The 8,429-nt window shown below is 42.8% G+C and overlaps 1 non-coding gene across 1 annotated transcript; it reads left to right on the forward strand.

Annotated features, from left to right (window-relative positions):
• Positions 1-5,866: 5,866 nt before the first annotated feature.
• LOC120269667 lies at positions 5,867-5,973 on the forward strand. Its single transcript, XR_005539310.1, has one exon. It is a non-coding gene; the product is annotated as a small nucleolar RNA R71 (small nucleolar RNA).
• Positions 5,974-8,429: the final 2,456 nt, after the last annotated feature.

Below are 8,429 nucleotides of genomic sequence, written 5' to 3' on the forward strand. Positions count from 1 at the left end.
TTGTGTAACAAGATGTAATGTAAACAAAAGTAAAAAAGACAAGAGAGAAGGCACAAGTAACAGGGAGGTAAGGCAATCGATATAAATGGGGTACCCAGATATTGTTCCGCCTAGGACAATCATTTCAAGTGCATAAACCCACTAACATGCTTTCTAACTAATGCATTAATGGGTCATGGAGATCCTTCAATACATAATCCCAAATCTAAGGTCAACCATGCCTAACTCTATACATGTCCTGGAAGAGAAATTGAACAATCTCTCAACCTCGCACTCGTATACAATCACAATGAGTTCTAGGGATTCCAAGTGATAAATTCTCTTCCTAGATGTAGACCTAACCCTTTGGTCCAGGTGAAAGGTCCCTAGTCACAATTAAGCCCTAGGTGCTAAAATCACTTCAACACTTCACTCCGTTGTCTCTACATTTAAGCCCCAGTGGAAGGTCATCCCATAGCCGATTCACTCTACTATGACCACAAAGAACTTAAGGAAATAGAGATAGGATGAATCACACCGGAGGGGAAAGGGGATGCTCCACTACCTCTCGACTCACCCTCTCAACCCTCTCCAATCTAGCTTTGTCTAACTCTCATGGTGTGTCATTCACTCACAAGGGTTACCAAGGTAAACTCTCAACCCTAGTGTCACTCTAAGGGAGCATTCAATCTTTAAGCATTCAAGATTGGAACTCAAATAAAACATCAATTAATGAAAGTATAATAACAAGGTTCAATGAAACAAATATATCCTAGGGTTCACAAATCGAAGTACCCACTAGGGGGTTTAGCTCTCCATGTAACTAGTTACAATCGATGAAATCAAATGTAAAAACAAGTAATCCATAGAAAACCCTCATCGGTAGTTGTGACGATGGTTTTATGGAGAAGCCTTTACTCATCCAAGGGTCCCTTTGTCTGGCTTAGGATACACCTCACCGGATCTGTTCTGACGAAAGCTCTCCCACTAACCTTCTTCCAAATGGAGCACGATGTTAGAGCCATAGAACCTCCCCTAATCCCTAGATAATATCTCTACAAACCTAAGCCACCACCCTCTCTGAAATTAGGGAAAAGATGGAGAAAAGAATGCTGAAATCGGGGCTGAAATCGGCCTTAAATAGGGCTTGAATCGGGCATCAACACGCCCCTTTGGATTCTCCACACGGCCCGTGTGGAATTTCCACATGGGGGTGGATAATTTCCACACGCCTGTGTGGATTCTCTGGAATTCTCTTTTTCAGCCGGCTGTGAACAGTACCTATTCTAGTATATTGCTACAGTGTTTGCTGTAGTGCCCTGCTAAGGTACAGGCCCGAAACACTCCCGAATCCATGTTTTCATCGAGGTAATGTAAACGGGCACACATTTACATCATAGGTCGCTCTGCTTCTTAAACAACGGCTTCATTAGTGAAGATCTTGCTATTAATGTACAAGCCGGGATACTCGAATGTGACTGGCTTTTTGCCCCTCCAAATCATTGTGCTAACTTGAATATGCAAAGGTTGGCACACATTCTCGCATCTTGAGCCTGACTTATGTCTTCGCGTTTGATCCTTCTCAAGATTTTCTCCAAATGGTTCGTTCACGATCTACATTGGCTACTTTCTCTAACATTCGGCTTCACAACCCTATATGCATGAAAGTAACATAAATGCACACATATTAGCGCTAAAACCCGATAAAAGTAATGCTCATCACAAGGAAAGAACACTTCGCATTCTTATCACACAAGCACTTATCAATTGTCTGGACGATATTAGATTTGCGGGTGCACAGAAAATTTTGTTAAGCATGATCATGTTCTGTTGTGTTATTCATGTTCTAGTTGTCTAAATGAGCACAACCTGCGTGCTCCTTTGCACACCATGTCCGCTATTATGAGATGCTTTTCATACTCCTTACACACTGATGTTCCACTTGTTTCTTCTTCCCATGCATTACTAACTCCACCGGTTTTGCATTGCAGATTATGCCAAAAAGTCGGGCAGTCCTCGAGGACTCAGAAGCACAAACATCAGTTCCTTCCAGCATCCCAAATTCACCAAGAAAGACTCATCTACATGTCACGCTATGAATTTGGGACGTGCCGTACTATCGATTGGAAGGCACTACAGTTATGAACCTGTACACCGATGTCGAGCTATTACTCGACATTGGCTCCCTCGCAAGCAAGCCTTGACTATAACCCGAGGCCGCCCTATCGTGAGCCCACTCGGAATTTCTTTTCCACCTTCAAGAGCATTCCATGCAATAATCGTTGGGACAAGCCTCGAGCCATCTCGTTCATGCTTGGAGGACAAGCTTACCATTAGAGTTACATAGAGTTTATATTGACCCTCAGCCTATACACTGATGATTACACTCTCACCGAGGAGTACCTCAGTTTGACTTTTTTTTATTCACTCGGGGAGCCCCCCGCACATCTGTTAGCGGCGTTTGAGTGACTGCAGTCGTCCTTTCAACAGAGTATCACCTCCACAATAGCATTGCGATCGCATGCTCTCCGTTTTGTTCATGCCATACTATGCGGTACCCTTACCAGCTAGAATCACTACACTAGTAACATTTCCTTGTCTGAATTTGAGTACTTGTTGAGCAAGCAAGCCTGAGTCACTCTCTATATGGGGTCTGTTGTTGTATCTGCTCTACAATGTCAGGCCGCTGATACTCAGAGATATACCATTTTTGCGGGCCCTTTTGTCACTCGTATTATACAGAGAATGGGTCTCTTGGGGTGTGTGCATCGCTTAACTCCAGTAGGAGGTCAGTCTTTCTTCACACTTCACAGCTTGTAGAAGATGGCCATAGCCACCCTACAGTAACCTATGGTTCCTGATGTTCCTCAAGAGGATGATTTGTTACTCTAGGTTAAGGATCGTAGCATTATTTGCCTAGGGACGAGCCTCTAGCGTCTTGCTGATCACTTAGCAGCTGGGTCCTCTACTTCTAGTAGTGGTGCCATACTGTCAGAGGATGATTCTTTTTATGGGCAATAGCACATGTCTCTTTTTATTGGACTTGTGTTGGTTGTTTCGTTGTGTTTGTCCTTTACCCTTTATGTCACTGATAAGTTCTTATGTATTAGTAATACGAAGTATTCTTTTCTTGCGATGAGCATTACTTTTATCGGGTTTTAGCTCTAATACATGTGTATTTGTGTTCTTTTGCGCATGTAGGTTTGTGAAGCTATGTTTTGAGAAAAGAAGCTAAAAGTAGATCGTGAACACACTATTTGGTGGAATCTTAGAAGTAACAAACATGAAGACACATGTGGGCTCTAAGATACGTGAATGTGTGCCAACCTCCATGTATTCAAGCCATTACAATGAGTTGGAGGGGCACGAAGGCAGCCACATTTGTGTATCCCAATTTTTCCAATGAAAGCAACATCTTCACCGATGAACCCATTTATTGAAGAAATGATGCAATCTACGGCATAAACAAGTGCCCGTTTATGTTGCCCGTTTAAGAAACGACGCAATCTATAGCTGGCCGAAAATCAAAATTCCAGAGAATCCACACGGGTATGTGGAAATTCCACATGCTCATGTGGAAATTCCACAGGGGCGTGTGAAACATCCACAAGCGCGTGCGGATGCCCGATTCCAAACCCTTTATTTAAAGCCGCTTTATCAGCCCGATTTTCAGCATCCTTTTTTTCCCATCTTTTCTTCGACTTTTTGAGAAATTGGCGCTAGGGTTTAGAGGGGTTTTTGACAAGGATTTTTGGAGTGGTTCTCCGACTTTGACACCATGATTCTCTTGGAAGATAGTTATTGGGGAGCTTTCTCGGCACCACTCGCGAGGTGTGCCCTAGGCTTGACAACTGGACCTTTGAGAGGATGAGGCCACTCCACAAGACCATCGACATGAATACCGAGGGGTTTTCCTATGGATTACTTTTGTTTTAGTTTCAATTTTATTATTAATTGTATCTTGCTTCATAGAGAGCTAAACCCCCTAGTAGGTACTTGGATTTTGTAAACCCTAGGATGTTATTGTTTCATTGACCTTTTATTATGCTTTCCTTAATTGATGTCTTTAATTGAGTTCCAATCTTCAATGCTTGTTGAATGATTACTCCCTTAGAGTGACACTAGGGTTGAGAGTCCATCATGGTAGCCTTTGTGGATGATTGACACACCATGAGGGTTAGACAATGCTAGATTGAAGAGGATTGAGAGGGTGAGTCGAGCCGTAGCGGTGTGCCCCCTTTCCCCTCCAGTGTGATTTATCCTACCTCCATTTCCTGCATGTATTCATCAACAATCTCATCAGTAGTGTCTAGGAAGTATAAAGTATCATCGAAATCAAGAGAATGCCGCATGGCTTCAGTAAGGCGGTATGTGAGCTTGTCATTTCCAACCCTCAAAGTTAGCTCTCCGCCGTCCATGTCAATCAATGCCTTGGAAGTCCGCAAGAACAGTCTCCCAAGTATCAAAGGTACATCCGCATTCTCATCGACATCTAGCACTACAAAGTCAACCGGAAAAATGTACTTGTCAACCTTTACAAGCATGTCCTCAATGATGCCTCTCGGATGTCGCACTGTTCGGTCCGCTTGTTGCAAAGTCATCCGGGTAGGCCTAGGCTTGCCTAGTCTAGCTTTTGAAAGAAGGTGTTTGGCATAACCTTGATACTGGCCCCTGAGTCCGCCAATGCCATTTCCTCACCTAGATTGCCAATATTACACGGAATGATGAAGCTTCCCGGTCTTTTCTTCTTATTCGGCATGTTCTTTTTGCAATACCGCCGAGCATGAAGCATCTAAAAATCATCGAAGCACTTTTCCTCCAACTTCCTCTTGTTAGTCAATAAGTCTTTCAAGAACTTCGCGATACTTAGGCATTTGGGCCAATGCTTCAACAAAAAAGGAAAATTAATGTGGAGTTGCTTGAACAAACTCAGAACTTCTTGTACTCGCTCATCCACTTGGTCATTTTTTAATCTAGAGGGATAAGGGATTCTTGGCTTGAAAGGTGGGGTGCCACCTATTTCTCTTTGCTTGTTCCCTTTTCTACCTCTATAACCTCGGGTGCGTGTTCTTTTGGCTTCTCACTCGGAAGCCTACCTTTAACCTCACGACCACTCCTCAAAGTGATCGCCTTCACGTGCTCTCTAGGGTTGGTCTCTGTATTGCTCGGCAAGCTTACATGTGGCCTTTCAGAGAGAGACTTCGCAATTTATCCCACCAAATTTTCAAGGTTATGCAAAGAGGCGGTGTGGTTGCGAAGTGTAGCCTCGACTGATTTAAACCATGTATTTGCAGATTGCACAAATCTAGTCAAGTGCTTCTCTAAGTCATTCATTCGGGTTTCCAAAACTGAGACTCTGTTGTCCACCTGAGAGGCTTGTTGTTGTTGTTGGAAACCCCGTGGCCCCATGGCGTTTTGTGGACCCTGATTACTCCATGAGAAATTACGATGATTCTTCCAACCCGGATTGTAGGTATTGCTATATGGGTTTCCCTGAGGTCTCATGCCATTACCTACAAAGTCAACGTTCTCCACCGAAGAAACATCACCAATAGAGATCGGGCAATCGGAGGGAGCATGTCCTCCACCACACCCGGTGCAATTAGTCATGGCCGCCACTCTATTTGAAGTTAGAAGATCTAACTTCTTACTCAAATTTTCCACTTGAGCCGCCAATGAAGTTACCGCATCTATTTCATGGATACCGGCTATTTTTTTGTTCTCCCTAGCATTCCATTGGCAGCTGTTTAACCCCATTTCTTCAATTAACTGATGGGCCTCATCGGGGGTATTGCTACCTAAGGTACCTCCTACTGCCGCATCTAAGAGTTTCCTTGTACTCGGGTTCAAACCATTATAAAAGGTCTGAACAATCATCCACTCCGGAAATCCGTGTTGTGGGCACTTTCTCAAGAGCTCCTTGAACCTTTCCCATATCTTGAATAGAGACTCCAACTCTAACTGAACAAAGGATGAGATCTCATTTCTAAGCGTGCAGACTTTCCATGAGGGAAATAACGGGCAATAAAAGCTTCTACCATCTCCTCCCATGTAGTAATCGATGCTCTAGGTAATTGGTGTAGCCACTGCTTCGCTCTCCCCTTTAGGGAAAATGGTAAGGCTCTCAACTTGATGGCATCATCTGCCACTCCATTTATCTTCATCATATCACACACCTTGAGAAAACTCTCTATATGACTGTTTGGATCCTCATCGGCCAAACCGTTGAACTGTGCGGATTACTGCAACATGTGGATGAAAGCCGGCTTCAGCTCAATGTTCCGAGCTGTAATCGGGGGACGCACAATGCTCGATTGTGTCCCCAACACTGAAGGTCTGGCATAATCAGATAATGTCCGCTGTTGCTCGTTCTGTTCTGCCATGTTTTCAGATCCTTCCACTTCCAAATCAGCTAAATTAGATTGTTCTTGCACCGGCTCTTTCCTTTTCTTCTAAGTGTATGTTCAAGATCAGGATCTCCTTCAATCAATATTGAGGGATTCCCTCGGGTCATAACCTGAAGCTGCACCCAAAAAGAAAGAAAAAGAAATCAGAATGATGATAGAATAAGAAGATATGAAATAGAATGTATGGTGAAATAGCTAAGAAAACAAAGTGCAAAGTATCTCTAAACGCATACTCCCCGCAACGGCGCCAAAAATTTGACAAGGTCCCCTTGCGTATATCCCGCAAGTGCACGGGTTTGTCGAAGTAATAATCCCGGATGAGCGGGTATTGAATCCACAGGGAGTAGGGAATAAAAGCGCTTAATCCGCTTCTTAGCTATCTAAAAGATCAGTAGTGATAAGTGTGACAAAGATTCAATCCTCAAAAGTAAAAACAACAAGTAAGAAAGCATGAGTAAATGAGTAGGTAAGGCAATCAATAAAGATGGGGTACTCAGATAATGCTCCACCTTGGACAATCGTTTCAAGTGTAAGAACCCTCTATTATGCTTCCTAATCAATGCAATGGTGAGTCGTGGAAATCCTTAAATACATAGTCCCAAATCTAAGGTCAACTATGCCTAACTCTATACATGTCCCAGAGGAGAGATTAGATCACCTCTCAACCTCGCACTCAAACCTTGTGGATGAGTGACACTCCATGATGGTTAGACAAAGCTAGATTGGAGAGGGTTGAGAGGGTGAGTCAAGAGGAAGCGGAATGTGCCCTTTCCCTTCCGGTGTGATTTACCCAACCTCTATGTTTTAAGAGTTTTTTGCGGTCACAATAGAGTTAAGTGCTAAGAGAGGTACTCCGATGGGGCTTAGTTGCGCAAGCAATAGAGTGAAGCATTGAAGTAATCCTTAGTGTTGGGGCTTAATTGTAACTAGGGTATTTCACTCTGCATCAAAAGGATTAGACTATATTAGGGAATAGGGTTATTTACTCGGAGTCCCTAGAGCTTTAAGCAACCTTGCACAGTGTGAGGCTTTGAGAGTACTCTTTTTCACCGGGCATAGTGTAGAGTTAGTCACGGTTGACCTTAGGTTTGGGAGGTGTATTTTAGGATTTCCAAGACTCATTAAACATCAACTAAGAGACATAATGATTGGTCCCGCACTTGAAACAATAGCCTCGTGGTGAGCAAATGTCCGAGTGCCCCCAATTTCCATCGATTGCCCTCATATCATGTTATTGTGTCTCCTTCTTATTCTTTTTATTTCTATTTGCATTGATATCGTTCACACAACTTTTGAATTATCTTCATCATAGTTAAATAGCAATTTTTGTCACTTTCTATGTGCGATATGGATTACCCACTCACCGATCATTTCTACCACAACCCAGACTTTCTGGTGTGTACACACACCGGGGTGTGTCAATCATCAAACATTCTCAAGGAGGATTCATCTTATTTCACAGTGAAGATTGGAGAGAAATCAAAGGAGGGGTCAAGCTTCGAGGAGAACTCAGTTTTCTCATCAACACTTTTTTAGGATTTTGAGGAATCATAGGATCCTTGTTTTTCTGCATATTTGTGCTGAATTTTATATGAAACTCTCATCTATGAGTGATTACGACATCTTCTGGTGCGTTTTGTCTGCGAATCTTGTTTGTAGTATGGTTTCTTAACTTAGTGTGCATTATTCTAATTTGTATTGATATTTAGCTATGGTAATGCTTGAAACATGAATTTAGTTAGCAAGAATGCAAATTTGTGGCCATAGGTCTAGAAGTAGCTAGGACCTTAGCTTATGATTGATAGCACACCTAGTTAGCAAGAGCCCAAGTGTATGAATGATCTCCCATAATTGAAAGAGTTTGAATTCATTTCTTATAGTTAGATAATAAGAACTTTAGCTAGCTAGGTGCCTTATTATCGAGGATCATGAAATGGAAATGCAATCAAGGGGAACGTGTTAAATGCCCACCCAATTATGTTAAGGAACCAATCACCCAGATAAGAGTTTAGTTTATCTAAGGAACCACCTTTGGTCCAATGA

The sequence above is a fragment of the Dioscorea cayenensis genome, chromosome 9 (assembly GCF_009730915.1).
Source record: "Dioscorea cayenensis subsp. rotundata cultivar TDr96_F1 chromosome 9, TDr96_F1_v2_PseudoChromosome.rev07_lg8_w22 25.fasta, whole genome shotgun sequence".
NCBI lineage: Eukaryota > Viridiplantae > Streptophyta > Magnoliopsida > Dioscoreales > Dioscoreaceae > Dioscorea > Dioscorea cayenensis.